The following is a 7915-nucleotide window of genomic DNA, read 5'->3' on the forward strand; positions in this document are numbered from 1 at the left end:
CCATGCACAAAGAAAAACGCATAAAAAAAGGGGGGCATGTTGATGATGCAACAAATGCTCTGACCAGATTCAACCACAAACACAGAATTGCAACATGTCTGTTTGATGTGACCGACCACAAATCTTGTAAAGCATCAAACTAAAAAAAAACAACTAAAGTTCTTGACTATAAAGAGACGTCACAGGAACAAAATAACCACACACGAATGGAAACCAACCTCGCAACAAAAACTGAAGAGTAAACATCGCATTTTGACAATAAAATTGGTCAGTAAGTGTCTCCAGTCCCTAGGTGCATTGCCTACAAGCCTTGTACCACCATGCATGATCTCTGTCAATATCGATGACAGTACCACAGGTCACGTAGGTTGATTTCTACAGGAAAAAAATAACCACAATGAAATAAACAAAATGCATGATGGAGAATAATTTTAAAGAATTCCTGCAAAGAGCAGTGTATCGCATGAAAACATGGAACTCATGTATTCAACTGTATCATGATGGTTTTCACAAAGAATATATGTAAATGGGTGTTGGAAAACTGTCATAAAATTTGAAGCACACAATGAACACACCTCAACAGTTTGCTTTATCTGATGTATGGGTGCATACGGTGTAAAGCTGAGAAAATCTTTAGAAGGAGAATGCCTGACTACCCGGCCTATAACATCAACGATGGTGCTATGCTTGCTACCAAGTCCAATCAGCCTTGCATGAAAAAATTAACAACATCACCATATCACAACCAATATATGAATGCATTAAGTTGCTTGTTAAAGATTGGTGAACAAAAACGAAAGCCTTTGTTAAAGAACCGGACTTTTGGTGTAATTTCTTAACCACTTCAAGGTCAGCATTCACAATGAGCCTTGTGGTGTAGTTTGTGTTGGTGATAGTCATCACACCTGAAACAAAATTAAATTTGATTAGACAAATACTTGGTTACATAGAAGCAGGTTCCTTGCTAATTGGGCAATTTTAAATATACCATTGTAGAACTTCATCTTCGCAAATTGGAGCACGATTATATATTCAGTGGCCTTGTTGGCATCAAGAAGAGTGACCAATTCAGATGCATAAATTTCCCACAAGGTGCATGATAGCTTCTCACTGCCACTTTTGGGTCCACACGCATTTTTTATCGCGATTTACGTAGAACAGTTATAATCATTAAACAACATAATCAGAGGTAAGTATGGATTAAGGCATGAATAAGGTATCCAGATTTTTATACACAATAAGAAGGAAAGACTTACCTCAGATCATCAAGCTCGATTTTCATGTAGTGTGACTTTTGGGGTTTTTTTCGAAAGGAATCAAGTCACTCTTTGCGGACAGAAGACCAACAAAATATGCGCCAAATAATCACAGGATAAGCGAGCATTAACAAACAGTTGGAAGAGACAAATAAATGATCTTCTAGGAAAATGACCTAGATGTGGGTGACACAATGAGGACATCAAAGAGCATACCAATAAGAAGTAAGTCATCCCTAACCGAAGATAGGATTTCTTTGGTTTCCACGAAATCAAATGACTCAATTGGAATATCCATGTCATCAGCACTCGAGACCAATGTGTCCTCCTTAAATATGATCCGCATACTATGCTTAGTGGGCTTGTATTTCCGTGTGTTTGAGTCCATTGTGAAGTTGGCCACAACAAACACCTTGCCCTCCTCAAGGATCGGTTCAAAAAGACGGTAATAGAAGGACCGGATAAAACAATGGATTCGAGATCCCTGACAACGATGGAACAAAAAAATAAAGAGACGGCTGATTTCACGGAGGTGACAAACATCCAAGGTGAATAACATACATGATGTAAAAAAAGGTGGAAACATACCTCTCTGTCAAGTACAACCAACTCCATTGAAGGTTGGGAGTAACTCTTTTCATATGACGGAACCTTCCACATTCTCAAAATCCTTACTTTAATGCTCTAGTTCTTTTCCAAAATAAGAGAAAGGTCTTTAACATAATCAAAAGTCTGATCCATCTGGGGGAGTGGATTTGGGTCTTAGACAAACTTTAGATAAAAATATGAGCTGGGGACCTGATTAACTGTAGAGAATTCTAGAAATTAATTAAAGAAAATCTATATGAGGAGACACAATTACACACGAAAAAACACAATCCACATCCAAAGAAGAACAACGAAAGCAAAAAAAATATAACACCAATTATGCATATCATAAGAATGACGCCAAGTATGAACTTCCTTTTTTATAACAACAATTATGAAGTAATGTTTATTTATTTGCCTCACAAGGATCTTATCTATTAAAATATTCGGAAAAAAACGAACACAAAACGATGATCATGGTAATTAGAGGCATACGTATAAATATAAGTGCATAACTATATTAGTATTTAAGTATATAACTATATAAGTATATTAAGTATTACGTGTATATATTTTAAGTATATTAGGTATATTAAGTATATAATATACACTATAAAGTTTTTAATGCTAATCAGTGAAGGGTTTACTCAAGACGCGGAGGAAAATATATTAAACACGTGTGTTGCGATAATAAAAGATATGTAGAAATCACAAGACTATGTCAACAAAGCAACAATAACAACACTGTGCCACATGTTTATACCTATCACATACAAAAAATGAAATGGATGACAAACAATTTGGGAATCATAACAGTTATCAGCTCAAGACATGTTACCGAGTGTGCATTATTCTCCCTTACCCACTCAGAATCACGTACCCAGAAAGACAGATTCTCATGGATGTGGGGCAATGTTAAGAATCAATGCAAATTTAAAAAAATAACATGGAAAAAAATTCGACGGAGGAAACCCAAAACCAGTTTCTGCACAGGGAAGATCTACTGATGAGAGTCATAAAAATTGAGAAACATGCTGATACACACACACACACACACACATATACATATATACATGACATATGACAATCTATATACACAGGGACACATCTAGAAATCTATAAATCTATAAATAAACATATAAGATGGGTATGCAAAATTTGTAACATATACCATATATATAGACGTTAACGCTCACTATAATTAAAGAAAATAAATCGCACACGTACAGATCCTCAATTTGTTACCAAGGTGCCACAAAGGAAGACAAAAGAATACTAAGCATATCTCATGAAAATGACGACATAAGAGTCAGGGAGACAAAAAAATAGGCTGAAATCAAAAGAACTTATGTTAGAATTATGTCATGCCTGGTAACAAATAAATCTAAGGAAGTCAAGGCAAAGCTTTAACACATGTGCCAATAATAAACCCATGAATGAAAAAGTTGAAAAAGTTGAATGAAAAAGTTGAAACCTTGACTTGAGATACAATTTAAACGTTAGCCATTTAATTTGACCGAGCAATTATGTTATATTATATTATTATATTATATTATATATTATATTATATGGTTGTTATTATAATATGGGTGTTATTAATACGCATATATGCATATATCCTAATATACTCTCCATCTCGATAACCATGTTTGCAGTGGCTTGAAGGCTAAAACAAATATATTCACATGCATCTGCATAACTATAACTAATTAAATTAAATAACTAATTAAATAAGTTTGGGTCTGAAGACCTCGTGGGAAAGGGGTAATGCCAAGGAATAACCAAAATTCGTGTTTAATTATTTCGTTGCACTGAGCAAGGAGTCGAAAAGGAGGCGAAGCAGGTAAGGTTAGAGCAAACCTTGCAGAATTGGGAGATGGCGGTCAAAACCTACCGATGTATACATTGAATGTAGGAATTAGCGACACAGCTACTGACTTAGAGCGATGAACGCACACTGGGCAGAAAGACTTGACATTGTGCTGGGATGCTCGCGAATGGCAATATGTGTGAATGTCCTTAGACGGTAGGCTAAGATTTTTCGCATAAGGTATATTGTTTAACAAAATCCAACAAAAGGCTCCCAGATATTCTTGATTATAAGGCTGAGGTAATAACCAAAAGATGAAATGAATTAATCTAGAGAGAGCAAAGGTCATAACGAAAAATGACTTCACTGTTCTAGGTGAAAGCGAGCATAGGCTGAATACTTACTGAGTTAGTCGAACATGCCTGTCCCATATGGCAACACGGGAATTAAATACTAATGACAATAACAATCTGTGAATGGAATTATAAGAAAGAAATATTTCATAAATTGAGATTTAGCCAGGTTGTGTGGGTTATTTTTTCAACCATTATACAACTCATTGGGTGATACTGAAAAATATTATTATAACACTGAAATAAAAGGATCTGACCCCTGTTAATGTATAGAAGAATTAATGTATAGACGCTGTTATGGAAAAAAATAATCATAAAGATTTTTTTATCTCATGTAAAAATAATACACACATACGAAAAAAAATAATTATTAAAAAACAAAATTCTTCAAGTTATAAGTTAATAATTTAAAAATTATTGAAGGGTTTTTAAGAAAAAAATACTAATTATTGAATGTTGTAAAAAATGCAATCTAATGAATAAAAAATAATTAGTTAAATGGTTTTTTATACGCAATCTTTAATATAAAAAGAGTAAAAATTTGGTTAATGGGTTATTCTATCAAAATAATTTTTCTTTGATGCAAGATGGATATAATATTACTTAAAGGAATCAAAAGTTGTGAAGAGTATTATAGATCTAATTTTTCCGAAACCATAATGGTGAGGCATCTCCGATAAACCAAAAAGTGTAAAAGTGCAACCCTATAGGCTATATACAGATATAACATGATGCTATTTCATAAATTAGTAACAAAAATTCAAATTTTTCCCACCATTAACGCAGCAGAATCACATCCGATTCTATAGATAGCATTGTCCAAGAGTATGTAAAAAATGGAAAGTATTTTTGACTGGATATGAATAAAATTTATCTTAACTATATTCGACCACTAAATTTAATTTCTATAAATTCATGAGTTAACCAGTAGCACATATGACAATTAATATGAGGGACATTGTTGAAACACCAAGTTTGATATTTGACGGTGGGAGCACAGAATTTGACTTCAAGAAACAAAATATCAAATACACAGGACATGACAATGCACACACCAGTTCTTGAGGAAATAAACCATTAGCCTTATGATGCTTCCCGTTCGAAGCATGTGTTGCTGACTAAAAGGCCTCCAGCCCCTACCAAAATAGCACTCTCGGGGCCGACTGGGCTTGGAGCGAACGTCGACCTTGTAACACACACCAGCATCATCGACAACGTCGACTTGATCAGGTTTTATCCCGAAAGTCCTTTGAACAAAACTGATTGGGAGGGTCTACAAAACAAATGAGAGAAAATGGTATAAGAATGAATAGGATATTGTGACTACCTAGATGTAGACATGGAGGACGAAAATTGACATAAACCAAACACAAAAACACAGAACGATTGATTAAATTCTTACTAGAATATACTCGTCAGCTTGGTATTTTGTAATTTTTTTGTTGACAACAACAGCCTCACGGTTTGGTAGCAAGCTGTGCAGTGCTCTGGGGTACGCAAGTGAATAATGACCGAGCATTGAAGCAAAAGCGCGATAGTCAAGAGATTTGGCAACAAAAGAAGTAACAAAAGTCAAGTACATTTCCAGAAGCAACGACAGCATAGGCAAATTTTGTATGGTTGATGCGAACTGGATGGTGTATGTATCACCCTTGGGATATATTGCTAAAGCCAAATTAGAATGGATTGAATCTGGTAGCAACAAATCCTCATCATCACGCAAAGCGGGCACAAAATAAGCGGCGAAATTGCTATAAATATTCCCTAATAGTTCAGCTACAGCAAAAGGGTCGTCCGAGGATACTTTGGCATATGTGAAACGTGCATTCACATCTAGCACATGGAAAATAACGAACTTGGCATTACCGACATAGGCCATAAAGAACCAGCATCTTCCCTTGATGGTAAAGCCATTAATTAATTAAGGCAACCCTCCCACTATTACGAGAAGGAGTCCTGTAGAGTAGCATGGTGAACTGACGGCCCGATAAATCGACAAATCTAACCTCATCTGGCAGTTCAGACCAAAATTCACCATAAAAAATTCGGGGAAGAGCAACCGGCCTGAAAGTAAAATTCGTGGTTACTACAATAAATTGTCCATCAATCACATATCATAATCTCTGCATCATATGCTTATGTGACGGAAGAAAGAGACGCACCAAGCACGAGTCCACACAAAAAAATGCATCTGCGTGCAACTCCTAAAAGACATAAGGTAGACATGTTCCCTGAAAGATAAACGGATCGCAGCGGAAAGAGCAATGACTCCATTAGCTAGCAAAATAGTGCCAGTCACAAACAACAAAGAAAATGAACGAATGAATTGTGCCAAAGCAAAAATAGAGGTAACCAACATACCCAGTATCAAGCAAGCAAGAACGAGCAACCCAGCAAGACTGAAACGATGTTTGTGGGAGGCTGGGCAACAAACTATACTGAAAGGACCACCAATCTCATTGGAAAAAATTTGGAAAGGACCGAGAACAAACCAAAATGAACTTGCTTGGCCGGAGATAACCACGAAAAGAGCTATAACATGCAAAAAAATGATTAGCTAACTCACCTTTTGTTAAATGATATCTAGCATGCAAGCAAATGAGCTAGAATAGCTAACAGATGAAGAAGCAATTTTGAACGGAGAAGGAATTGGACAATTTTCATTTTTGGGTTAAAGGGAATGGGAGAGGAGAACGGCAAAGTCAGAGTAGTAAATGCAATAATTGAATGGAAGCAGCTGTTAAGGTGGTGTAAGTAATAAAATTAATTTAAGTGTTGAATAGATCCGAATGATGTATAGTGTATAGTGTTAATTATATACTATAATATATATATATATATATATATATATATATATATATATATATATATATATATTATACATTATATATTATAGTAATAGTAATAGTAATAGTAATATATATATATACTAAAAGTAATATAATAAAGTAATAGTAATAGTTATTTAGGAGTAAAGTATATAGTATAGTATATATATATGTATACATATATGTATATGTATATGTATATGTAGTACATAGAAAATACAAAATAGTATATATAGAATAGTATATTATAAAAAAGTATACAATGATTATAAAGAATAAAGAATATAATAATAATAATAATAATAATAATAATAATAATAATAATAATAATAATAATAATAGCATAGTATAGAATATAGATATGTTGATTTTTTATTTATTAGCCTGGTTGTAATCTAAGTTATAAATGATCAATTATTAAATATCAATCAATGTATTCTCAACCGACCTAAGCTGAATTAATAATGAAACCAGAAGCGTACATTATTTGCATGATAAAATATATTTCTACAATTATGTATATGAATATTATTATTTACGCATATAAATTTATGATAATCATCATCGCGATGGTCGAGGCAAAATTGGTGCGCATGAAACTAATACGATACTAATTTATATAGTATATTGTATGATATAATATATAATATAATATATATTAGATACATAAGATATATATAAGAAATTATATAATACACGAGTGTCAAGATTAAATTTATGATTATTAAGTTGATATAGTTCATAGTTCATATAATGAGTAATAATTAATACATTAAATTTAATTCATATAAGTTAGATTATATTACGTGTAATATGTAATTATATAATTATATAATATAATTAATATAATTATATCATACATTATATATTATATGATATAAAATATTATATTATATATTATATTATTATATTATTATTATTACTACTCGTAAGAATACACACTTTTAAGTGGAGGTCATACATAGAAAAATTGACATGTAACAGTAATAATGCAATTAGATACAGGAATGGATATGATTGCTATGAGGAACACACAACATAGTTATCCATAAGCCTAACTGGAACTACAAAGTTTTAGAA

The sequence above is a fragment of the Arachis stenosperma genome, chromosome 8 (assembly GCF_014773155.1).
Source record: "Arachis stenosperma cultivar V10309 chromosome 8, arast.V10309.gnm1.PFL2, whole genome shotgun sequence".
Taxonomy (NCBI): domain Eukaryota; kingdom Viridiplantae; phylum Streptophyta; class Magnoliopsida; order Fabales; family Fabaceae; genus Arachis; species Arachis stenosperma.